Source organism: Balaenoptera physalus (genome assembly GCF_965194825.1).
Source record: "Balaenoptera physalus genome assembly, chromosome: 13".
NCBI classification, from domain to species: Eukaryota; Metazoa; Chordata; class Mammalia; order Artiodactyla; family Balaenopteridae; genus Balaenoptera; species Balaenoptera physalus.
Window position 1 is genome coordinate 95,320,819 of NC_138892.1, and position 26,855 is coordinate 95,347,673.

Genomic DNA, 26,855 nt, shown 5'->3' on the forward strand with positions numbered 1-26,855 from the left:
AAGGTATAGCAAATGGCCAAGTGGGTAATGCCAAATAAATGCTACTAGTAACATCAGCCAATGTTTACTGGGCAAGCACTATGTATCAGGTGCTTCTGGAACTCTTTATTACTTCTTTTCATCTTCACAATAACCCTCAGGGGACGTATTGTTATTATTCTTATTTTCAAGACCAGGAAAAAGAGACTTGTTGAGGTTAAGTAACTTTCCCAATTTCAACAGTAAGTGGTAGAACTGGAATTTGAACCCAGGAAGTCTCATTCCAACCCCTATTCTCTGAATGTATACACTGCAATTCAAGCTATAAGTACATAAGATGATTTGGGGGGGGAGGAGTGTTAAACCGATCTATTTGGTTATTCCCAATTCAAAGACATCTTAAATCTCCTATATTAAACCCATGTCAGGAGGACTCAGATCATAGGGTTCCTTCCAAAATGAAAAGGGCATACGCCTTCTTCCATGATGATCTGGCAGCAAGGTTTACTGTCCTAAGGTAGAAGGCCCATTTGATACATAGTGGAAAAGGCCCACCCCTTTCAGTCCATGGGATTGTGGGAAAATTTTGGAAGACAGAGGTAGAAAAAGAAAGCAGATATCAGAGTCTTTTATTATTTTCTTCTCCTACCTTACCTTCCTCGTGACTTTGTAGAATTAAAGGGGTTAGATGTAAAGAAAGCTGAAAGAGGCTGCTTTATGCGTTCTCCTTACCTACGAGAAGCAACAGTAATGTAATCTCAATGGCTCATCATGTTCAGGCAAAAGGAAAGCCAGAAGTCAGCTCCCCTGACTGCCCTCAGTCCCTGATGATGGAGATGGGATTGAGAAATTGAACTGCAAGTTAGAAATCAGTTGAGTCTTAACCAAGCAGAAGAGAATGGGGGATGGGTTACACCAGTGTCACACTTCAGCCCTGGTACTATTAGAACAAGAATAGGAAAAGTTGTACTTGAGCACTCAGTTCCAGGAGCAGCTCAGAACAGCCATCCCTCGGCAGAGATCAGCAAGGTACAAAACACAGTGACTCATGGTCAGGTAAGCAATTACCCGCTTTCATGTACCTCAATGCCATGGTAAAGAAAAGATGGTTATTAAGGTTTGAATTGTGTTCCCCCAAAAAGATATGTTGATGATATCACTTATATGTGGAATCTAACACAAATCAACATATCAATGAAACAAAAACAGACTCACAGATACAGAGAACAGACTTGTGGTTGCCAAGGGGGAATGGGATGGGGGAGGGATGGATTGGGAATTTGGGATTAGCAGATGCAAACTATTATATATAGAATGGATAAACAACAAGGTCCTACTGTATAGCACAGGGAACTGTATTCAATATCCTGTGACAAACCATAATGGAAAAGAATATGACAAAGAATATATATATATGTATAACTGAGTCACTTTTCTATATAGAAGAAATTAACACAACATTGTAAATCAACTATACTTCAATAAAATTTTTTTAAAAAGGTATGTTGACATTCTAACCCCCAGTACTTCAGAGTGTGACTTTATTTGGAAATAAGGTTGTTTCAGGTGTAATTAGTTAAAACAAGGTCACACTGAAGTAGGGTGGTCTCCTAATCCATATGACTGATGTCCTTATAAGACGATGGCCATATGAATACAGAGATACAGGGGGACACCACGTGACGATGAAGGCAGAGACTGGAGTTATGCAGCTGCAAGCCAAGGAATGCCAACGATTGCTAGCGTACTACCAGACGTTAGGAATGGGCAAGGAAGGAGTCCCTTAAAAGTTCTGGGCAGAGCACAGCCCTGCCAACACCTTGATTTCGGACTTCTGTCCTGCAGAACTGTGGACAATAAATGTCTGTCTTAAGCCACCCAGTTTTTGGTACGTTGCTGTAGCAGGCAACAAGGAAACTAATCTAATGGGCTTGGAGATGGAATTCTGAAAGACTGAGCATTTTATTTGAGCAATCTACAGAGAGGCTGATTTACATAAAGAGACTATTCAAACACTAGACTAAAAAATAGCTGGAGTTTTCTTCCCCCACTATCCAGTGGGTGGGAGCTTGTGAAGAAGGTCAGCTTACTATTGAAAAATGAAGAATTTACATTTTCTTTGCGCATCTGACTATAGTGTGAGTATATTTGTGACCTCACATCATGTGATTACTAAAACTGTCAGAACTTTGCTTCCTAGATAAATAAGAAAACATGGTCAGGGCAGTAAATAGTCCTACGTGGTTGAATGGCAGCAAGTGAATGCATGATAACAAGGCACATTGTTTTCTCAGTTTTCCCAATTTGCTTATTTAAACAACTTTTCCTGTTTTAATCCCCTTAAGTGTGTTGCCAGAAATTCCAGTATTACGAAGGGTGTTGACACACAGGTTTATGAGAACCTCTGCTCATTATTCTCTCCTTCAGACACACTGTCGACCAGACCCGCTTATTAAACACACACTGTGGGTTGGGCACTGCAGTTATCATGTCAAAAAGATATAATCTGTCTCCTCAAGAAATAGTCAAGTAAGTCATGGACTATAGGGAAGTGTGTTCATTATGTGGCAGGATATTATTTTTTTTAATAACTTTCTCAAATTGGAGTAAAATGCTGGAAGGATGAAGAGAGACAGTGAGACCTGTATGGTAAATCTACACAGAGCCACAAGAAATCAGAAAGATTTCTTACCTAGCAAGGCATGAGAGCAGCCGTGGCCAGAAGGGGCCATGTGGATGATGGAGTGGATTCTTTTTCTGGGAATTTCCTGAAAAAACACCAAAAACTAGGTGACTTAAAACAGTAGAAAAATATTCTCTCAACAGTTCTGGAGGCCAGAAGTGCAAAATCAATGGGTCAGGGACTTCCCTGGCAGTACAGTGGTTAAGACTTTGCCTTCCAATACAGGGGGTGAGGGTTCGATCCCTGGTCGAGGAGCTAAGATCCCACCTGCCTCGCGGCCAAAAAACCAAAAAAACATAAAACAAAAGCAATATTGTAACAAATTTAATAAAAACTTTAAAAATGGTCCACATTTTAAAACTCTTTTTTTAGCAATGTTGTAGGCATCTGCTTTCTTTATATATATATATATATATATATTTTTTTTTTTTTTACTTATTTATTGTTGGCTGTGTTGGGACTTTGTTTCTGTGCACGGGCTTTCTCTAGTTGCAGCGAGCGGGGGCTACTCTTAGTTGCGGTGCATGGGCTTCCCATTGTGGTGGTTTCTCTTGTTGCAGAGCACAGGTTCTAGGCACGCAGGCTTCAGTAGTTGTGGCACGCAGGCTCAGTAGTTGTGGCTCGTGGGCTCTAGAATACAGGCTCAGTAGCTGTGGTGCACGGGCTTAGTTACTCCACGGCATGTGGGATCTTCCCGGACCAGGGCTTGAACCCACGTCCCCTGCATTGGCAGGTGGATTCTTAACCACTGTGCCACCAGGGAAGCCAAAAAAATCTTTAAAAAAAAAAAAAAAATCAATGGGTCAGCAGGGCTGTGCTTCCTCTGAAGGCTCTAGGGAAGGGTCTGCTCCGTATTCTCAGCTTGCTGTGGTGCTGGCATTCCTTAGTATCCATTGGCTTATAGACACATCACTCCAATCTCTGCCTCCATCTTCACTTGGCCTTCTTCCTATGCCTCCTCTGTTTCTTCAAATCTCTCTCTCCTTATGAGGACATCAGTCATTGGACTTAGGGCCTATCTTAATCCAGTATGACCTCATTTTAACTTAATCACATCTGCAAAGATCCAATTTCCAAATAAGGTGACATTCACAAGTACTAGGGAGTAGAACTTTAACATATCTCTTGGGGGACAGAATTCAATCCACACATGGGGTGATGGATATTTAGAAGATGCTGTTTTTTTTTTTTTTCTTACAAACAACAGACATTTGATTCTTAAAGTTCTGGAGTCTGGGAGTCCACAATCAAGGTGCCAGCAGACTTGGTTTCCGGTGAAGGCCAGCTTTCTGGCTTGTAGATGGCTGTCTTCTTGCTGTGTCCTCACATGGCAGAGGGAGAGGGCACTCTTTTGCTCTTCTTATAAGGGCACTAATCCCATCATGGTGGCCCCACCTTCATGACCTCATATAACCCTAATTACCTCCCAAAGGCCCCATCCCTAAATCCCATCACACTGGGGGTTAGGGCTTCAACACATGAATCTGAGGGAAGACACATTCAGTCCATAACAAAGATCACATGTTCTGCCTCTCCAGACCCTCCCCTCTGTCCAAGCTTGAGTACAATGCAAGGGCCCTAAAACTCAGTCTCTATTCCAGAAAAAGAAAGCTAAATCTCCAATGGACTGACATTAAGTATCAATCACCTTGGGAGAAAACAGGGTCTTAATATATAAATTGAGCTGTAGCCTCCTTATACATTTTGCTTTCCTAGGTAGTGGACTGAAATTCAGACACATGACAATACATTTGAGGAGATGTACAAAATATTTTTGGAGCACAAAGAAGAGCAGGGAAACCAGACTGAGGGGCTAGGAAGTGTTTCTCAGAAGCAGTGGCCTTAAGCTAAGCCCCTCAGGAAGAGTAAAAGTTAAATGCACAGCAATAAGAGATAAGAAAAATGCAAAGGCCTTCCTGGCAGAGAACCACGTGAGCTTAGGCACAAGTCAAGTAAGAGTATTCAGGGCACTGGGATTCTTGCAGTATGACTTGATGTAAGAGTTGTATGAGGAAGAGAAGGCGATGGGGCTAGAGAGGTGGGCTGCGGCCAGATCGCGGATGTCAGAAGGATGACTCCAGCAGGTACGTGAAAGAGAGTGTGAGAAAGGCACCACTGGAGATGGAGACCAGTTAGATTACTGCAATAAATCTCTCTAAAACAATGGAGACCTGAAGGAAGACAATCGTGGAGGGATGGAAAGGAAATATATCTAATCACAAGGAGAAAGTTAATACAACCCCCAGTTTTCTCAGCTGGATGACCAAGAGCAGCAGCTTTCAGCATTTTGACTGTGATCCGTGTTAGGAAGCATTTTACATTGAGACACTGTGTACACATATCCACACACCACACTTGCATTCACACTTATGAATAACTGAGACTAAAGTTTCACAAAACAATACTGAGCCTTACTATATGTAAGGCACTCTGATATTTTCAATTCTGTTTCTGTTGTTAAATGCTGGTCACAGATGAATAGATAAAGAAGATGTGATATATATATGTGTGTGTGTGTGTATTTATATATATATATATATATATATAAAATGCATACAATGGAATATTAGCCATAAAAAGAATGAAATAATGCCATTTGCAGCAACATGGATGGACCTAGAGATTATCATACTAAGTGAAGTAAGTCAGACAGAGAAGGACAAATATCATATGATATCACTCATATGCGGAATCTAAAAAAAATGATACAAATGAACTTATTTACAAAACAGACATAGAGTCACAGACACTGAAAACAAGCTTATGGTTACCAAAGGGGAAAAGAGGGGAGGGGATAAATTGGAAATTTGGGATTAGCAGATACACACTATTATATATAAAATAAACAACAAGGGCCTACTATATAGCACAGAGAACTATATTCAGTATCTTGTAACAACCTATAATGGAGAAGAATTTGACAAAGAATATATATATACATATATATATAACTGAATCACTTTGTTGTACACCTGAATCACTGTAAATCAGCTATACTTCAATTTTAAAAAAACACGTTTTACTGTTCCTACAGTATATAAATAAATAAATAAATAAATAAATAAATACTGGTCACAACCCATTAAATTAATTTCACAACCCATTAATGTGTCACAATTTAGAAAGTGTTTAGGAAGTCACTTACTGAGGGGATGGTAACACTGTCACAACAAAAGTAAACACAGGAGGAGAAGTTGCAGCAAAGGAGGGAAGATGAAGAGTCAAGTTTTAGATACTTTGCTTTTGATGTGTTGGGACTAAAGCTTCTCTGGGCGGCTGTGGTTCAGACTATAGTCATCCCTCAGTTTCCACGGCGATTGGTTCCAGGACCCCTGGGGGATACCAAAATCCAAGAATGCTCAAGGTCCTTGTATAAAATGGTGTAGTATTTGCACATAACTTGTGCACATCCTCCAGTAAACTTTAAATAATCTCTAGCTTACTTATAATACCTAATACAATATAAATGCTATGAAAATTGTCGCCAGCTTGCAGCGAATTCAAGTTTTGTTTTGGGGAATTTTCTGGAATTTTTCTTTCAAATATTTTGGCTCTATGGTTGGATGAACCCGTGGATATGGAACCCAAGGACCCAGAGGGCCAACTGTATACAGTTGCCTGAAGATCTGAACTTTGGCTCTAGAGATGACCTTCTAGGGGGGCCTATCTGCGGAGAAATCTGCTGGGTCCACAAGAGGCATCCCCATGGCTCTCACCTCCAGGCCCAGGTACTGCTTTGCTCTGTGCCCCTGTTGCCCTGCAAAAAGAAAAAATCATTTTCCCTGATCCTGTATATGTTTAAGTAAACGTTGGACAAAGATCAAAGTCAATAAGTGTCTGTTGAAAAAATTGAAAATTAATAAATGAACCCAAGGAAGGAAAGGCACCCTCAGATTTTGAATTTCTGAAATTTCAAATGCATGTTGTTGCAGAGATGAACATTGGAGACAGAATTTTAAACCTCACAGCAATGCTTTTACTAGGTAGACGATGCACACGACCAAAGAATCAAGTATATAATCAGTTATTTCTGGAGTATATTTCTGTTCAACTTATTAGTTAGTTTTATAAAAGACTGATAAACATAAAGGGGTACTCGCTGAATATTCTGCAGCTCGAACTCTGCATACATACTGTCGACTCAAAAAAAAAAAAGCACAATGTGAGAGTTGCAAGTTAAGTTTTATTTGGGGCAAAATGAGGACTGCAGCCCAGGAGACAGCATTTCAGATAGCTCCAAGAAACTGCTCCAAAGAGGTAGGGGGGAAGGTCAGTATATATGTGATTTTGGTGAAGGGGGAGTACATGCAATCGAGCACATATTTTTTTGCAGAAGGTTTCTGTTAGTCACAAGGAACAGTCGTCACCATGAAGGATTTTAGTATTTTTCTAGATATGAGGAGATACAAGAATTGGGCTCATAAAATTGGCACCCGAAAATATCTATCTGAAGACCTGCTCTGCCAGTTTCTCCCAGAGCACAGAGTGCCTCATTTCAGCTCTCCACCCTGAACTCCTTTCACGGGGTGTTGAAAATCAGCAGCTGTAGCAGCACATAACTAAATCCTTGTAGAGGTAGATGGTAAGTGCCAATGGCAAGGGCCAATTTGTAGTTGACAACAAGCACATACATATACATACACATATACTTCTCCTTTTCTCTCCTTTTAAGCGTATTTTTCTCTCCCTCTCTCACTCTCCCATACTCTGGTCCCCTGACCCTCTCACACACAAATCTCTCTGCAACCTTGAACTCTGACAGATTCCCCGTTTCGCTACCAACCACCACTAATTGGACCATCCATCTCAGAGTATAAGTTATGAAGAGGGCTAAAATGTTATCATCATGACTTAGACAAGCAGTTTTCCATTTCCATTTCAGTTGGGTATCGTGTGTTTAGTGGTAGTTTTCTTGTACTGGTTTCCTTTTGCCATCGACACCACAAGAAGTTGGCGTTCCCTCCATAGTCCTACCTTAGATTCCATTTCTTACTTCATGCATCACTGGTTCCAGAAAATCTCATTTACTTTCATGGCGTCAACTACCATCTAGGCCTAATGAGCCAAGTCTCTCTCTTCATACCTCTTTTCTGAGTTCCAGAACTATTTCTAAACCCATCTATTAGGTATCTCCATGTGGAGCTGTACAATTTTGATGTGTCCAAACAGAATTCATTTTTCATCCCCTCTCCCAATCCACCCCTTCCTAAACCCATGCCATCTCTTGCATTCTTGATCTTAGTTCACTGGAGGAGAGAGGTCTTTTAAAGTAAAGGACCGATGGAAAGTCAAAGTAACCCTGGTCCCAGAATTCTATTGCTTTAACAGAAGCTCTTCATCCTCATACAAGAAAGGGAGATTTGGGACTTTTTAACCAGAGAGTTGGTCTTATTAAACACTTTCAATAGCAGACTGTGTGGATCACCATGCAAAAGCACCCCACCATGCTGATTGAAAAAAAAATCCTTTGGACTGCCAAATTTGGCTTGATCCCTCTCTTTCTTTCTCTTATTTTTCTGCTTGGTCTATGAATTTCAGCAGGCCAGTAGAGCCAAGTGAGAGCCTACCTAAAATGTGAAAAAAAACTAAAGTTTCACTGAAGACTTCAAACCCCTTTAGCCCAAAGCTAGGACTCTTTAAAAAAAAAAAAAAAAAAAATCCCGTCTGTTATCCCACTCTGTTCATCTAAAAAGCAGGTGCTCATTTGTAAGCATCTGTCTTCTCCACCAAACACCTTCTAGGCAGGCACACAAGGAAAGCTTTGGTTTGAATGTCACAGCCTGATTTGATAAGACATATCTAGCCTGTTAATTGGTCTCTAGGCTTTATTCATCTATCTCTTATCACTAAACTTGCTGCTCCTAAAGAGGAGACACAGAAAAATTCTCAAGAGCTGGTGAGTAGCTTTATCAGGACTTTAGCATTCTGTCAGTGCCTACGGTACTCAGCTGCTGAGTTACCCCGAAGAGGACCAAACGCTGGTTGAAGAGAATAGCATGGCAGGGAGAATTTCTTTTTCCCCGTCTGTTACGAACTGAATGTTTGTGACCCCCTGCCAAACTCATATGTTAAAATCCTAGCCCTCAATGTGACAGTATTAGGAGGTGGGGCCTTTGGGAGGTGATCTTATAGAAGAGAGCCCAGAGAGCTTTCTTACCCCTTACCCTCATTTGAGGACATAGAAAAACAATGGTCATTTCTGACCCAGGAAGTAGGCTCTCATCAGATACCACATAGATACCAAATCTGCCTATGCCTCGATCTTGAACTTTCCAGCCACCAGAACTGAGAGGAAGAAATGTTGTTTTAGCCACCCAGTCTGTGGTATTTTCGTTATACCAGCCCAAACTGACTAAGACACCGTCCAAAGATACCACTTGGCTCAGAGAGATAGAAAGTAAATTTTTAAGTTATTACCACTTAATCTGAAAATAATAAATGAATCTCAAATGCCCAATAGTCACTGGAGTAGGCAAAGAAAGTACCAGACTATATGGTTTAACTTTCTAAACTATAAAATGTCTGATGCAGTGTTTGACACAGAGCAGATACTCAGTAAATGTTCTGGTCCTTTCTCTCCCCCCTTCCTTCTCTGTTCCCTCCTTTTCCTTCCCTTTCCATCTGTTTCTATTACTACCTTGCTGTACACGACTACCAGGCAGAAAATAGGCCAAAGCCAAATTACTTTAGCTCAGTAAGATGAGAAGTCCTATTCAAGACATGAATGCTTAGAAGACTTCAAAGTCTTCTAAAGAAGTGTTGGAAGGCTAAGGGGAGGAACACAGTTTCTTGGCCAGGCAGCCTTTTATGCATCCTGCAGGAGAAAATATTTCTGTATCTCATGTAGATGCCACTCCCCAAATCTGAAGACCCTAAAATCTGTTTTTCCTTCAGTAGATGGAATGGCCTTACATCAGGTGAGAAGAATGACTAAATGCCAAACAAAGCCTGAGCAAAATATGAAGTGGGAAAAACTTATATTTCACATTTTTACCTCTCCTCTTACAATGCCCCTTAGCACCCCACCTGCCTAATCCTGGGATTCTATCCTGCACCCTTTGCTTTCCATAAAATAAGAACTATCCTTTCTTCGTTATTCTTTAAAACCACTGATGTCTGTCACAATACTACTGCCTTACATCAATATAAAGCTTTGGTGTTTGACCAGGGTTATAACTGATAATTACCACTCTTGGGCTTCACAACTCTGCAAAACAAGGAAAGCAGTTGCCCCCATTTTACAAATAGACAAAGCGAAGCTCAGGGCTTCTTCAAGGTCATATGGCCATAAAGTAAAAAATAATGTAAGGTAGCCTTCCTATTTGCCTTCACTGAGATGACAGCACGAAAGGAGCTTTGTTTGGAAGGGTCTCTATTGCACCATAAAGAGTGAAACATGATTCTAACATGAAAATTCTACTCTCATGACAATCATCATTTCTAGGCCTTTCTGGTTGACCTTCTCAGTTTATCTCTACAGCATTAATACAGTGAATTTTTAAAAATTTAAAAATTGCTCCAAAAAATAAACTACCCTAAGAATTATGTTGGGTACTTGGGTTTGTTTCACTGAAATGTCTTCTCAAGTTCCTTATAATGCTCATGCCCAGACTCAACTACCTGAAGAAGTTAACAGGAGAGATCAAATGAATCCAGTGGCTATTCAAATGAAATGAAGGAACTTATCCATACCCTACCCCTCTTCTATCTCAACAATCTAGATTTGGTAGTTGGTGTCGAACAAACTCATAAACACTGATGTATAAAGGTCTTTAACATACTCGATTTTAAATTACTCAAATAAGGACTAGAAATTACTAGAAAGCAGGTCGTTCCATTTACAACTTTGGAGCTAAGGGAACATGTGTAATCTCTATCCATATATAAATTAGTATTTCCCACGCAGCTCCTGTGTGATAGCGGGCTGTCACCAGGCTGTCACCCCAGAGCATGTGGATTTAAAAAAATGGAAGGAAAGAAGGGAAGGAGGAGGAGAAAGGAAGAGAGGGAGGGAAGGAAGAAGGAAGGAAGGAACGAAGGAAGGAAGGACAGGAGGGAGGGAGGGAGGGAGGGAGGAAGGAAGGAAGGAAGGAAGGAAGGAAGGAAGGAAGGAAGGAAGGAAGGAAAGGGGAAAAGAAAGAAATCTTTAGTCTTTATCTAAATACTCAGTATTGAATAAGTCATTTTGAGAACTCGATAGCAGAGTCAAATCGCCTTTTTGAGTCTCGAGGTAAATTATCAGCCTGGTACAGACCTAGGCTAAGACAGATATAGCATTTAACTTCACGGGTGGCTATAATTTCTGGATCTGCGAAAGAGTGATTCCTACTTAGTATATTCCAAAAAGGACATGAAGTTTCTTAAAGGCCCTGTATAAATCAATTCACAATCATACTCAGATAGTTTGACTGTGACTCCAAAATGTCTGAGTTTCATTTTCTCCCCGTTAAAGATGAAACCACTGACATTCATTTTTTATGGACATTTCCAGCTAAAGACTTTTTTTGGTGAGTTAAAATTTGAAGAGCATGAAAGAGAAATTATTCTGATTTATGATGACTTCCAATCAGGACCAATTAAGAGAAAATGAACCAGGGAAATTGGAGTGGGTAAGGGAAATAAGATCCTGGAAAGTGAAAGCATGTAAACCTAAGTTTTCTTGCCTTTGCTATCCCCTGGGTAGAATCAAGCAAAGGCAGCCTCAGGATCAGGGTCCTTGTGCCCCCAGGCCTCACCCACATTCAGCTGTTTCACCTCTAATCTTGCTCTAGGCACAAACAGCTTCACCTGGGATTCAGCTACACCTGTGCTATGCTACCCTTACCCAGGAGGCTACCAGACATACAGAAATGCTTGTCCTTTATTACAACATTCAAGTATTAATGTAAGCGAATTCTTCTAATAGTACCTCGTGCTCCAACTTTTTTCTGACTTGGTTCCCACCTAAACACCTTCTGGCTTCAAGCTGAAAATCCAAGGCCTCAAATTTCACACATTTTTTAAAAGTATTTATGTCAGTACTCAGATCTGAGCACAAGGGGCCACAGTACTGGGTCAGGGCTTTAGAGGGTCCCCATAGCACACTGCGTTCCTACACAAGCATGCACATACACACACAAACGCACGCACATTTATTAAGGACTGCATGGGAGCTTCTGTCTCTCGGGGTATGGCGCTGGCACGGGACAGCTTGCATTTTAATCGTCCACCCTCATGACCAACGCTGTTAAGACCCCAGAGAAACACTCTGCATCTCCTGCCCGCAACTTCCCCACAGAAGGTGACTTCATGCAATTACTGTAAAAGTTCGTGGGTTGTGCCACTGCTGATGAATGGACACTGCTTTAGAGCACGGAGGAGATTCCAGTGGCAAAAGTACTTAAGAGATGAGTCGAATTAATTAACCTGTCAAATCTTTCCTCTGAGGGAACGTGAATGCGACAGATTATTGAATAACAAAGTATTGTTTCCCAGTAATGCTGTTTTTGGGGGGGTTTTTTGTTTTTTGGTTTTTTTTTTTTTTTTTTGCTTTTGTGTTCCAATTCATGGTTCCAGAGGTATTCACAAATTAGTACAATACGTGCAACCACTGCACCTGGTAGCTGAGAAACATTCTACAGTCTTAAATGTTCACATTACTCTTACATTTGTGTGTGTATAATTTGGATATATAAATACAAATATACACACACACACACACACACACACACACACACTCAGATTTCTCAACCTCGGAACTATTTACATCTGGGATAGGATAATTCTTTGCTTTTGTTGCTGTGGTTCCTCCTGTTGCCGGTGCTTTTCCGTGCGTTGGAACCTACTTAGCAGCACCTCAAGCTTCTCTCCACTAGATGCTAATAATTTCTCTCCCCAGCAACACTTGTGAGAACCAAAAGTATCTCCAGAAATTGCCAGATCTCCCCACATGAGAAGCACTAGGCTTGACATTACCTGTGAAACATGACATGGTTTCACTACATTGGTAACCTGTTGGGTATTGAACTCTAGAATTGTGCATTGTTCTATCTTTATAAAAACATTTAATAGGATTGAATTAAATGTTTTAAAATTTAATTTAAAATGTCATCTCTCTCAAATTACATTTAAAACTTTGATATTTATTCACTATATTCTGTATTTTACTTTTCAATAGACTACCTTGAATGTTTAACAGACTATTTTGGATATTTTAGGAGAATATAAAGCCTATATGAAAAGAAATTTTAATTTTTGGTTTTACATTCACCTTAGCTTACATCTTTTGATTAAAAAAATATACTGAAATATACTTTGCATGGATGACATTTTTAATTTTTCTAATGAATTGATTATGAGAGAAATAGAAAACACCAGAGCAAATCTCAGAAAATAAAACCAAACAAAGCGCCTATGAACATAAATGGAAAATCTTTAAAAGGTGGACTGCTTAAATTTTTAAAAATTAGGAGCACTGAAAGTGAGGAGACATCTGTCTAGCATCGCTCCCTGTTTGAACCACATTATCTTGGGTGAGATGTGGTGAGGCCAGATGCAGATGGAGAGAGAGAAGCCGGAAAGAGTGGTCCCAGTTCCCTGAGGAGAACACAGCAGCGGAAGCATAGGTCAATCATGAGGCAGAAGGGGGGGTGGGGGGCAAGTGCCTCCATTGTAATTTCTATGGCAAGGAAAGTATGCAGCCCGGCAAGCACGTTGAGGATCGGCTAATTTGAATAAATCCAGTGGGCTCTGGAGCACAGGGACTGTCCCTGGTTGCCTGGTACCTGGCCCTGGGGCAATGAGAACGGGTATATAGTGGCCCAGATAAAGCAGGTGATTGGGGGTGTGGACTTAGCTTCTCAAGAAGAGGAACTGACCAGCCTCTAGCCAAAGCCTCAATGCTAGGTCAAGACAGAATTTTTTACAACTGTATTACACCCACACATAGAACTCAGGGACAGGACCTTGCAAATTCCTCATTTGATAAAGATGCAATTACTGATCATAACAATTAAATGAGTAAGAAAGTTTTTTTTTTTTTTCAGAAGACAATACATGCAACAGACCATTCATCTTCTTTACTAAGTGAAGACTTCATTACCGATCAAACAATGAGAAGAAATGTAGTCCTCCTGTATTCTTGCCCTGGCCTGAAAAATTCTAGGTGCAGATCTAATTGAACATGATTCAAAAAGGATTTGAAATGACTTAAAGAAATTTATATATATATATATATATATATATATATATATATATATATATATATATATACTGGGGAATAAATGCTAGATGAAGGGAAAATGAAGAGAGAAATATCCAGAGGTGTAGTCCTGTTCTCCAGAAAACTGACTACATGAGAGCTCAAGTCTTTAGGGCTTAGATCTTGTAGGGTTTGTAGAGATGCCACAAATGTGACTGCCTAGTGACCTAAACAAAGAGAAAAGCATTATTTGTTTCAAAATCACAAAATACCTATCAGAAAACAAAAACTACCAGTTGCTCGGGAGAAATGCACCTGTTCTAGAAACCGGGAACCTCAGAAGAATCCATTCTCAGTTCTTGGAGCTGAAAATCCTCTGTTGTGTATAGACTGCAAGTAACATTTGTAGCCAGAGGTTTCCTACACCAAACATTAGCTAAGAAGTTCTTTCACATCATGGTTTCCCTTCGTAGGATGCACTGGGGCCAATGGTGCAGCTGTTCTCACCCCTGCTTACTGTCCCCGCTACTCAAATTTCCCAGCTGCTTCCAGGGAGAGGGGATGACGAGGAGCAGCTGGACCTGTACTAATGCAAAATCTTTAATTGGCAAAAATGCACCTCGACTGACGCCATTGCCTAAGGCACCGGGTGACTGCCGTGGCAGTACAAGCACCATCCCCACCCCTTCTCCATCTTCCCCAGGTTCCGAGCACAGAAAATGACCTCTAGGTCAGCCTCTGGATGTTAACTGGCATCTTATCACCGAACAAATGATGTTACAGTTGGAAATTACAGAGGGAGGCATCACGGTTTACATATTTCAACTCATACGTTTTTGCTCAATAAAATTAAATGCTTCTATTATCTCTACAGCAAATGTCACAAAATAGCAAACTCAGTGCAGGAAGGACGGTGTGTATTACATTGTCCAAGAGGAACCACTCTTTTATAACCGATTAAACTCATTGCAGTTGAATATTCTAACAATTGTCACCAGTGCACAGTTCAAGCTACCACCTCAGTACAATTTGTTTACAATTATCAGGGTTACAAATGGCCTTCCAAATACATCCTGGGGAGGTCTGACAAAGTTTTCTGTCAAGTATGTACTGGCCCAGCAGGGCAGTTTTCAATCTGGCCCCAGAATACTACAGGAGGTCAATTTCCAAGTTACAACTATCTGACCTATACATGCTTTTTATGTGATGTGTGAGCTGTCATTTCCACACTGGACCACCTCCTCTAAGGCTACTTACTACAACTATTGTTTCTTCCAGCTGTGAAACAATTTTAAAGGCACTCACTGATCTTTGATAAATTAAACCCCCCCCCAAAACAAACAAACAAACAAAAAAACCACCTGTTTCTAAAGGCTTGACATTATGCAGAAATTATTTTCAGAGTGGCTATAATTCTCCATCTACTTCCCCTAACTAAGCCTAGTTTCTCTACTGTCCTGGTTGTATTTAACAACCTTTCATATTTAGTGAGTGCTTATTCTTGCTGGGCACTGTCTTAGGTGCTTTGCTTCACACACATTATGTCATTTTATGTTCAGGACAACCCTATGAAATTATCTCCATTTTCCAGATAAGGAGACTGAAGCTTGAATGAATGACCTGAAAAATTTGTCCCAGTTAACCCAAATTAGATAAAGATCTAGGATTCAAACTCAGGTTTGTCTGAACACAGATCCTACATCTTTAACCATTATGCGCCGAACAAGTGTGCTCTAACTTAATATTGCAGATGCATGTTTTGCTGATTTAATCAAATTTGTATATGTGTATTACATGTATACGTATACACACATGCATACACATATTTGTACTGTATTTCATGTATATAATAAGTTAAATAGACTTTTGGGACTAGCCAAAGAACCTTTCAACCATGCTCATTTAAATTTTTTAAATAAGGTGTATTGGGTTTTCCAATTTAAATTTAATATCTCCTCATTAGGGAAATTTGGGGATATGCACAAAAGAAGAGAAAAGAAAATAATCATCCAAGTTCTTAGGTTTAAAACTGAATACTTTCTAATATTTTGTTAATCATAAATTACAACATTTTGGTTAGGAAAACATTCTATGGGAATGCACATTTTAAATGTTAAAGCCATGATCTTATAACATTTTTGATATAAAGTTTAGCCAACATAGGACTCAAACAGACATAGGTTCAAATCCCAAAGCTACCATTTACTGGCTGGTGACCTTAGGAAGCGGTTTGACCTCTCGAGCCTGAGTTTCCTTGTATGTAAAATAAGAATAATAATTATTCCTATCCCACTGGGATGTCCTGAAAGTTGAATGGGACAATACATGTAGAGTGCCTGGCAAACACATAGTGCTCCAGAGAAGATGGTAGCAGTGGACATGGCATAATTTTCTTTTTCTTTGTGAATCGCTCTATTAAAACAGATAAGACAATTAGGCATAAACCAAAAATCCATGGTCAACATTTACTGTGAAACTAGATGACTAGATTTCTTTAGAAACCTCAAAATATCAGCCAGGGAGGACAAATCACCAGTCACAGGACCAGAGTGGCACCAGCATCTAGGCAGCAGAAAGCAGAGAGAAGCAAAGACAAAGCACCATGGACCCACTTGGGAACAGCCACTGAAACCAGGAGGGCTTTATGCAATCCAGTAATGGGCAAGTGCAAGGGGGCTCTCGGTAGAAACTGGGACTAAAGAGTTTAGCACTTATGAGCTTTCTTCTAGGACAGGGGTCCCTTTCAGGAAAGGGCCCAGCACTAAGGAGAAACTTCTGGAATGTAATCAAAATTGAACAGAATTGGCCCAATTGAGACAAAGGAAAGAAAAGATCCAGATAAAAGTGGCAGTGGAGAACGGAACCAAGAAGTCCTGGAAAACAGCAGAAGAGGGGATTCTCTGAAGTTAGAAAAGCTAGCCTGAATCAGGCCTCTAAAATTTCAGAAAACTGATTTCACATGAAAATGAGCTGCAGAAAAGCATCGAAGTCAAGTCCTATGCAAAGTTATTATATGATAAAAGAGAATAGAAAGCAGAATAACATCACTATAGATAATAAAAGCATATCAGAAAGACAAGAATAGATCAAAACTGTAACCTATTTCAAATAAACTAAAAGACATTAAGAAAATGATACAAGATGTAAAAGAACAGTATAGTCAGAATTAGAAAAACTCAGAAATGAGGTGACAGAGCATAGGAAAGAATTATAAATAAATGAAAAGACATTTCTGGAACAAAGATTAAACTGGAAGGAACACAAAAGCAAATAAGCACAAAATACACCTTAAGAAAATAGGAGGTGAAAAGAAGGAAGTTTTTAAAAATCAAAAAGAAATAAAGAGATAAGGATTAAAGAGAAAGTAGCAAAGGAATATAGGCAAAGAAGATTCAAATTACATAATATAAGAATCCCTGAGGAAATAAACCAAAGCAAGAAAGAGAACAAATGCTAAAAACAATAATTTAAGAAAACTTTCCTGAAATTAAAAAAGAAAATTGAAACTATATATTGAAAGAACACACCACACATCTGAGAATATCAACTCAGAATGACCAACACCAAGGCATATTCTAATAAAGTCATTGGATTTTAAAGAAAATTAATTATTTGAGCATCTAGGGGAAAAGGGCAAGTGATTTATAAGGGAAAAAATTAAGTTACCGTAAGACTTTACGACAGCAATGCTTTATGACAGGAAAAAAAAAAATAGAGTGACCTAATTAACATACTCAAGGAAAGAAGTGTCTAAAAGAAATATGAAGAAAAGAATTTTTATTTAGCAAAACTGACTTTCAGACATAATGAGCATACACAAACTGTTATCAACATGTAAAAACTCAAGGAATATTATTCCCATGAGCCTTGCCTGAGGAATATACTAGAAATGAGCTTCAGAGAACCAAAATCACTAGAGACATAGACACAAGGACTGATGGTGAGAACTAAATATATAAAACATATAGTTATTATAGAACTATGAGCAAATGAGCATTAAAAGGGGAAAGTAGAGTATTAATGGCTATATGCTTAGGCAATATAGATATAGTACAGCTACAAAAATTAATGGGAGATGGGGAAAGAACATGCAACAAAATTTGTAGTTATTTTCAATGATCATATTGCCAGTGGTAGTATTAGTATCATTTGTGTATATACTATTGGAATTGAGTAATGATGATGAGTAATGATGCAATATTCTGATTCTATCATTCCCTGTGTCCTTGAGAACTAGGATTTTGGTATGGAAGAAAGGAAATAGAGGGACTCCCCTGGTGGTCCAGTGGTAAAGAATCCACCTTCCAATGTAGGTGACGCAGGTTCAATTCCTGGTCCGGGAACTAAGATCCCACATGCCACGGGGCAAATAAGCCCGTGTGCCACAACTATTGAGCTCTCACGCCTCAACGAGAGAGCCCGCGTGCCACAAACTACAGAGCCCACGTGCTCTGGAGCCCACACACCACAACTAGAGGAGAGAAAACCCGCACACCTCAACTAAAGCCCGAGCAGACTGCGCGCCATAACGAAAAAGATCCTGCATGCCTCAACAAAGATCCCATGTGCTGCAACTAAGACCAGATGCAGCCAAAAAAAAAAAAAAAAAAAAAGGAAAATAAATAAATAAATATTTTTTTTTAAAAAGAAAGGAAATAGAGATGCTATACAGAAGAAGTTAAGTAAAAAGACTTGTCTTCCTGAATTTAAATTTGAACTATTAGTATGAACTCATAAAGTAACGTGTCCACTGAAGAAGCCTTAAAACAATGATCATCCCAAGCAAAGAGACTGTGGTTTTGATATATCATTTTCCCTGAAAAAATGTCCAAGGCTTCTTAGAGAAGTAGTTATTTCCATATCTGGGGCCAGAAACGTACAAGATAAGCCTGGAAAATTTTGACACACCCAATAGCAAAGAACTTACCAAAGAGTCATGTAAAGAAGACTCAGAAGCCAACTTGAAGAGGCCCCCCACTAGCCAAATACAGGACAATTTGAGCTTCAATAAAGATATCCGAATGGACAGAATGGGGATTGAAATCCCTTCACTTGCAGAAGGGATCAAACACAAGTCTGGTCAAGTGTGGATCCAGCTGCCGATTTGTAGGGAATACAGAAGAGAGAAGAAAATGTTAAAGTGAAAAATCCAGACTATGGGAAGCTGCAGATCAAATGCCCCAAGTTCTTCAACAGATATTGTGTGAAGAAAAGAAAGGGATGGAGGGGGAAATTGCAGATTCAAAGAAATTTAAATTTTTAAAAGCAGGCAAGACAAAAGTACATCATCTGGGGATGCACACTTTTTGATAAAACTCTAAAGAAGTGCAAAGAAGTGATTATTATAGAATATGGGAAGCGGTTACTTTGGAGAGAAGGAGGAGAGTTGAGATTGGGGTGGGGTACACAGAGGGGCTGCTGGAGTAGCAGCCCCGAAAAGTTCTATTTCTAAACCTGAGGAGGGGTTACAAACATACACACAGTTCATTACTCTTTGCTTTTCTGTGTGATTTTCTGTATCCGTGTTATATTTCACAATAGAAATGTCAACCAAATAATAAGTGCTAAATAAATATTAGCTATACTTAAAATTAAACTGAAAACATCTTTAAATGTCCTAACATCATAATAAACAGCCAAGTGGTGGAAAACAGACTCAAAATTAAGACGTTCTGAGAAAGTCTCAAGAAATACATAGATTTGGCTTGAATCTTGGGAACTGACTCTAGGGAAGATATTAAATCGAAGAGTTCTGTTTTCTTCCTAGGTTGGAAGGAGAAGTTGACTATCCTTCAGGATTAGAGCTCTCAAAAGGATGAAAAAATTAACTCTAAGTGCTGGGAACAACAGGAACAAAACGGGAATAACCTTAGGAACAACTGAAATAATCAGTCAAAACCCAAGCAAGGTACGTTTTGGGGCTGAGAGGCACGGACACGGAGCAGCCAGCAGATGCACGCTGCAGGTGAGAGGATGTGACCTCTTCTATGTGACAGGACAAAGACACTTGTTCTGACCCACGCAAGCCAAGCCAGGCCTCCTTGATTCTCTGGTTCCCATTTTTAGTATTTTGGAACACGCAGATGCCTAGCACTGAGCTGGAACCAAGGCCCTCAGTCTAATGCTCCTTGGAACGTTTTAGCTCTTAAAAGAGTGCCCTCTTGTCTATCTAGAAACAGTTAAGTGACATAGAATGTCTCAGGTCAGTCTCCACAGCAGGATGACCCTGAAACCGAGAGCTGCATGCATGAGGTTTACAGAGAGTGCCCACAGGGACCACCGTCTGTGAGGGAGTGAAGGAGAAGAATGGGGCAGAGAAAAGACTGGAGTGGTGATGCAGGCAAAATACAGACCACAGACAATCCCACAGAAAGCTCTGGAGCTGGGCTAGCTATTCAGACTTGTCTCACCTTGAGGTAAGGGGCACATGGGACTTCACTCCCACCACGGACACCAGCACCCCTACCACCCCCGCCGTTAACCACTCATTGGATGTGGGCTGCTCCTGGGGAAGCGGTGTGACCTTAGGCTAAGTAGCCCTGTCTTCCTTTGAGGGTAATTCCCTGAGAGTCCCTCAGGTAAGAGCTGTTAGTCACCAGTATCCCCAGGTGCAAGGACAGGAGTGCCTCCGTCCTAAGGAGGATAGGGACGGAGCACCACAATCCACTACAGAGAGCAATCATCTCACTCCTCTTCAGTCAACCCGTGGGTCATGCATACTTTGTCTCTACAAGCTGGCACTCCATCTGGCCCCTTCAGTGCCTTTTGGCCTTATGTTCAGAAGAAGAGTTTTAGGCTTCCCTGGTGGCGCAGTGGTTGAGAATCTGCCTGCTAATGCAGGGGACATGGGTTCGAGCCCTGGTCTGGGAGGATCCCACATGCCGCGGAGCAACTGGGCCCGTGAGCCACAACTACTGAGCCTGCGCGTCTGGAGCCTGTGCTCCTCAACAAGAGAGGCCGCGATAGTGAGAGGCCCGCGCACCGCGATGAAGAGTGGCCCCCGCTTGCCGCAACTAGAGAAAGCCCTCGCACAGAAACGAAGACCCAACACAGCCAAAAATAAATAAATAAATAAATAAATAAATAAATAAAAGATTACTATTAAAAAAAAAAGAAGAAGAAGAGTTTTGCCTTAAAGTTCCAAAGATGTCTGGGAATTTGGCCTTTAAAGAATTTTCTTTGCATACTGACCTTCAGGTGAAGACTGACAATGCATTCCTAGGATCACAGCATTCTCATCCACTCATACAACCAATATTTATTGAATGCTTTCTGGGTGCCAAGTCCTGGGAGCTAAGCAGGAGGACCACAGTGGTGAATAGAACAGAGTCGCCTTTTGGCTAAAGCTACCTGTCATTCAGTGTTGTTCAATTCTGCATAATGATGACGCTCTGCATCTGTGCAGAGTAATCCTTCATGTTACTTCCCTTCTGGGGTTGGATGCTACAGAAGATCATTATGTCATTCTTGAAAAATCCATGACAAGATTCTTCTGAGACATTTCTTCCCGGAGCTAAGTGGAGTCTTTGACTTGATGTCTATTTGAGACAGTAGGCAGATGAATTAGGCAGGGGCTTTAGACAGCAATTCAGGATAGTGTTCCTGACACCTTTATAATGATCAAGTTTCACTCTTTGGGACAGTTGAAAAAACAATCACCACCTGTGTTTGTAATCATCTGATATTATTCACTTTCTTGCATAAATGCATAGGACATATGTTAGGATATAATTCTCCATGGATCTTTCTGTAGGTTTAAAGCCTAAATCTAATACTTGGGCAATGGAATATATTTCTCACTTTGTAATATTATTATTATTACCTCAGATTGCACTATATTCTAATTATTTGCATACACATCACTTTCCTTTCAGCCTTTTTCAATATCCTGCCCTATTAATTCTTCCCATTTGTTACTTCAATCATTTGTTCTTCACAAATGCATCCGTCTCAGCCAATAAATATTAAACATACTCGAATTTCCTTCACCTTAAAAAAATCCTCCTCAACTTATCTTCCTCCTGAATGTGTTGCTTTCTCTCTTTCCTTCCTTGTGCAGTCAACTAACATTCTTGAATGAGCAGTCCGCACCTAGTGTCTCCATTTATTCACTTTCTGTTTATTTTTCAGTCCTTTGGTATCTGGATATCACCAGAACCACTCATCTGGAACCCCTCTTGGTAAGGTCTCTGGTCACCAGTGACTTTTCTCTGCTGTGATAGTAAATTCTATGTATCAATTTGCCTGGGCAATGGTGGGGGTCGGGGGGGCTCAGATATTTGATTAAACATTATTCTTGGTGTGTCTTGGGAGGGTGCTTCTAGACAGAATCAGCACTTGAATTGGGAGACTGAGCAAAGCAGATTGCCCTCCCCAGGGTGGACGGGCCACAACCAACCCACTGAAGGCCTGATTAGGGCAAAAAGGCTGAGTAAGAAAGAAGTCTCTCTCTCTGCCTGACTATCTTTGAACCAAGGCATCTGTCTTCTCCTGCCTTCAGACTCAGACTGGACTAGAACCTCAGCTCTCCTGAGTCTCCTGCTTGCCAAGCGTAGATCTTGGTACTTCTCACTCTCCATACTTGCATCAACCAATTCATATATATATATCATATATATATATCACACACTGTTATGTGTGTGTGTGTGTGTATATATATATATATATATATATACACACACACATGCACACTGTTAGTTCTGTGTTTCTGGGGAACCACAACTAATACAATCACTAGGTCCAACTTAGTTCTTCTTCACATCCTTATGGCATATGAAGTCATTTACCAAACTCTTCCTCTTCAAACTCTTTCCTCTCTTAGTATTGTCACACCCCTGTCTTCTACTTCTTATCTTTCTGACTCCAGTTCATTGGCTCTCCTCCTCTCAAACGTTCACTAAAGTTGATATTTTAAAGTGATTCCTTTTTCTTTTTCTGTACTCTGTTCCCCAGTGGAATATTATTTCAACTTCAACTACTGTGTATTTGCTTTGTCTTCCCAGTCTTCACCTTTGTAATAAGTATTCATCCTTCTGATCCATACACATTCTCCCCGTCGTCTAGGAGGTGTTTCTCTCTGGATGCCTGCATGCACTTCAGACTTATCAAGAGTAAGCACATTCCCGTCTGCCCCTAGGTTCTTCATGACCTTTTTTTTTTTTTCTTAGATTCCATATATATGTGTTAGCATACGGTATTTGTTTTTCTCTTTCTGACTTACTTCACTCTGTATGACAGACTCTAGGTCCATCCACCTCACTACAAATAACTCGATTTCGTTTCTTTTTATGGCTGAGTAATATTCCATTGTATATATGTGCCACATCTTCTTTATCCATTCATCTGTTGATGGACACTTAGGTTGCTTCCATGTCCTGGCTATTGTAAATAGAGCTGCAATGAACACAGACCTACTAGAGAATGGACTTGAGGATATGGGGAAGGGGAAGGGTAAGCTGTGACAAAGTGAGAGAGTGGCATGGACATATATACACTACCAAACGTAAAATAGATAGCTAGTGGGAAGCAGCCGCATAGCACAGGGAGATCAGCTCGGTGCTTTGTGACCACCTAGAGGGGTGGGAGGGAGACGCAAGAGGGAAGAGATATGGGAACATATGTATATGTATAACTGATTCACTTTGTTATAAAGCAGAAACTAACACACCATTGTAAAGCAATTATACTCCAATAAAGATGTTAAAAAAAAAAAAAAGAGTAAGCACATTGCTTTGTGACCACCTAGAGGGGTGGGATAGGGAGGGTGGGGAGGGAGGGAGATGCAAGAGGGAGGAGATATGGGGATATGTGTATATGTATAGCTGATTCACTTTGTTATAAAGCAGAAACTAACACACTATTGTAAAGCAATTATACTCCAATAAAGATGTTAAAAAAAAAAGAGGAAGCACATTATTCCCATCATTATCATTATCATTACCATCATCATCATCGTCCCAGTCATCCGAAACACAAAGTGGCTTCAACCTTTCTTTACCAGTACCCTACATTCAGCGATTACCAAATCCTTACTATTTTACCCAACTGGCATCATTTAGGTTCATCCCCTCCTCCCCACTCTTCTGCCTTATTTCTCATCCTTTATGACAATGACCTCCCACCTCCTGCGTCACGACGACACTGCCAACAGAGGTGTTATTCTAAACAAAGACAAGATAGTATCCCTCCTCTGCTTAAATGTCTTCTAAGGTTCCCCACAGTCAAAAGAACAAAACGTACGTTCTGACTCCAACGTGCTTTCCAGCTTCTCTCTCACTTCACCCCACCAGACACCCCACATGCAGCCAAACCCGGTACTCATGGCTGTTGCTCTTTTACGGTGACTCCGCCATCCCTCTGCCAACTTGTTCTCCATCTGGTGAATTTCTACTCATCCTTCAAGGTCCTCACTAAAATGTCACTTTACCTGAACAGATTTTCTCAACGCCTTCAGGTATAACCAGTCACTGCTTCCTTTAACTACCCGTATACTGGACACCCTCTCTGGCTTTTTGTCATGATTGAGTTACATGTTAGTGTCCCCCACGCTATTAGGAACTCCTCCAGAGTAGGGACTGCATTGTATTCACCTTTTTGTCTCCAGTCTTAATGTGGTCCCTTGAAGATGGGAAGGACTCCATAAATGTGCTAAATATTAATGTGTTAAGCATGTTAAAATGAATTAAACTTGAAGACACAGAACTGCAATATGATGGTAGTATCTATGAAATTTACATACTTTAACACAGCAAGTTCACATCTAAGAATTTATCCTAAATAATCTTACTTGTACACAAATATGGAGCCAAAATGATGTTTGAGTTTTTAATTGTGTTTATTTCTCTAATAAACAAACTTGGATGGTCCATGTTATCTTTAGTCACTGCACTTCCTCTAATTTAGAGAATATATTTTGTATAGAAAAAGGGTTTCCAGTATGACCTAATTTTCATTTTCCAAACTCAAAAAGAAACAAAACAAACCAAAACTCTACTTTTGGCAAAAAGGTTAGATATTTATTTAGGTAACGTATGACTTTTAGTTGTTCAATACCCAGAGATTTTTAGGAATAGGTGATTCTTAGAAACTGATGAATGAGCACATAAAGATGTATTGTTGAGGGAACTCTACTCAATACTCTGTAATGACCTCTACGGGAAAAGAATCTAAAACAGAGTGGATATATTTATAGGTATAACTGATTCACTTTGCTGTACAGCAGAAACTACCACAACACTGTAAATCAACTATACGCCAAATTTTTTAAAAAAGAAAAAGAAAATAGTAAACATTCAGAAAATACTTACCGAATAGATTATCTTTCCAGAAACAAACAAACAAGGTGCAATGTTGATCTTTTCTGACAATGGCCTCTTACTCTACATTCCCACCCTGTCCTTCCCTTCTCTAGTCACAATATCCTTAGTTTGACATCCTGATTTGGCCTGTGTGTTTGTTGGAAGGCAGTACTTGTTCTCTTTGATAAGAAGCCAACATTCATATGATTTTGTAAAAATGAGGTGCAAGAGGTGACCTGCAATTGTTCTGTGATACCACTTCACTAGAGCAAGTTGGCAGAAGAGCTGCAGGCTGGGGCCCCTTAGGGAGCTCCTCTGCACCCATGAGGGAGAGATGGAAGGCCTGGAGGAGTGGACGAGCTGGGAATCCTGCTGGACTAACTTCTTGGTGGGCTGTGGGCACAGGTGGCTGCTTCCCCTCTTCCAGCTGCCATCCAACTATAGAGAAAGGGATCAGCATAGACTCTCCTAAGAGTTCCTAGAACAATCCTCTTTCCCCTTCTGGCCCAGGTGACTGCCACTGGGCTACTTCTAAATCTTCTTGAACTGGAGTCAGGTTAAACTGTGTATCAACCCCAATCTCTCCTGGCACCACTACCAGGAACACTTAACTGCAGGCCCAGCCTGTGGCAGAGACCACACTCGCCACACCCTCTGCATGCCCTGGTCAGAGTGGTAGTAAGGGTGGTATTTAGCTCTGCCGTTATCAGCTACTTCCAGAAGAAGACCATGTGAGGAGACCAGCCTTAGGCTCATTTAATAGAAAATAAGTCCACATTTGAAAATGGATTTCTGTCGAAGAGAGGGAAATTCTTCTAAATAATTTATTTTAGAATAGTGTTAATTAATCCCTGAAGCTAGATGCGTGTGTTGTTTCCTGCTGTTCCTGAGAAAGCCTCTCTCGAGGCACCAGCACTTTCCTCGCAGCTCCGAGGTTCAAACGCTCAATGAAGCCTGCGGAGTTGCATGCTGGCCACCAACTTGGGGCAGAGCCCACAGAAGGGGCCTCTCTACTTTTCTCGAGCAGCCTAGCAGGTCTCCCCAATATGGACAGAAATATATATAGGGGCAAGGCAGGATGCAGATAGAACAGTTTAGGAATTCCAGAACTTGATAAAACTGAACAATTTTATGGGCTCCGAATGAATCAATACACATATACATAACTTCAATTCTCTTTTTCCATTATCCCATGGAATTAGGGGAGTAGGTCCTGTAATTACAGAAGGCACAATATTTCAGAGTCCTGGCCTTAGGGATAAGTGCCCAAATCTCCCTTGTCTTTCACAACTGGAAGTCACAGTAGAAATATTAAACTGCACTTTGGCTGAGGGCTTCTTTAGGGAAGGAGAGAGAAGAGAAGAATCTATGAACATAGCCATTTGCAGGAAAAGAAAAGAGAAGAGAATATGATGGAAACTTAGGAAGACAAAAGAATCCGTTCATGCAACCAATATTATTTGCAAGTCAAGAAAAAAGGAAGTGGCCAGGGAGTTAGATTGTGAAAGGTGAATAGGTACCAAGGCAAGGAGGGCCTTTGGGACACAGAGAATAGCACGAGGGAAGGTGGAAAAGGGTGAATGAGCAAGTATAATTCAGGGAACCTGGAGCGTGGATGTTGGTGAATAGGGATGGTCACCTGAGATGAGGCTGGAGAGAGCAGGGACCTGGACACTTGGGACCCTTTTGTCAGAGTGAAGACTCGGGAGATGGGAAT

At 40.5% G+C, this 26,855-nt stretch overlaps 1 protein-coding gene across 1 annotated transcript in view; it reads right to left on the reverse strand.

Moving 5' to 3' along the window:
* The window catches only part of LOC309641685 (uncharacterized protein), a 406,435-nt gene that overhangs the window by 370,294 nt on the left and 9,286 nt on the right, over positions 1–26,855 (reverse strand). The window lies entirely within an intron of this gene.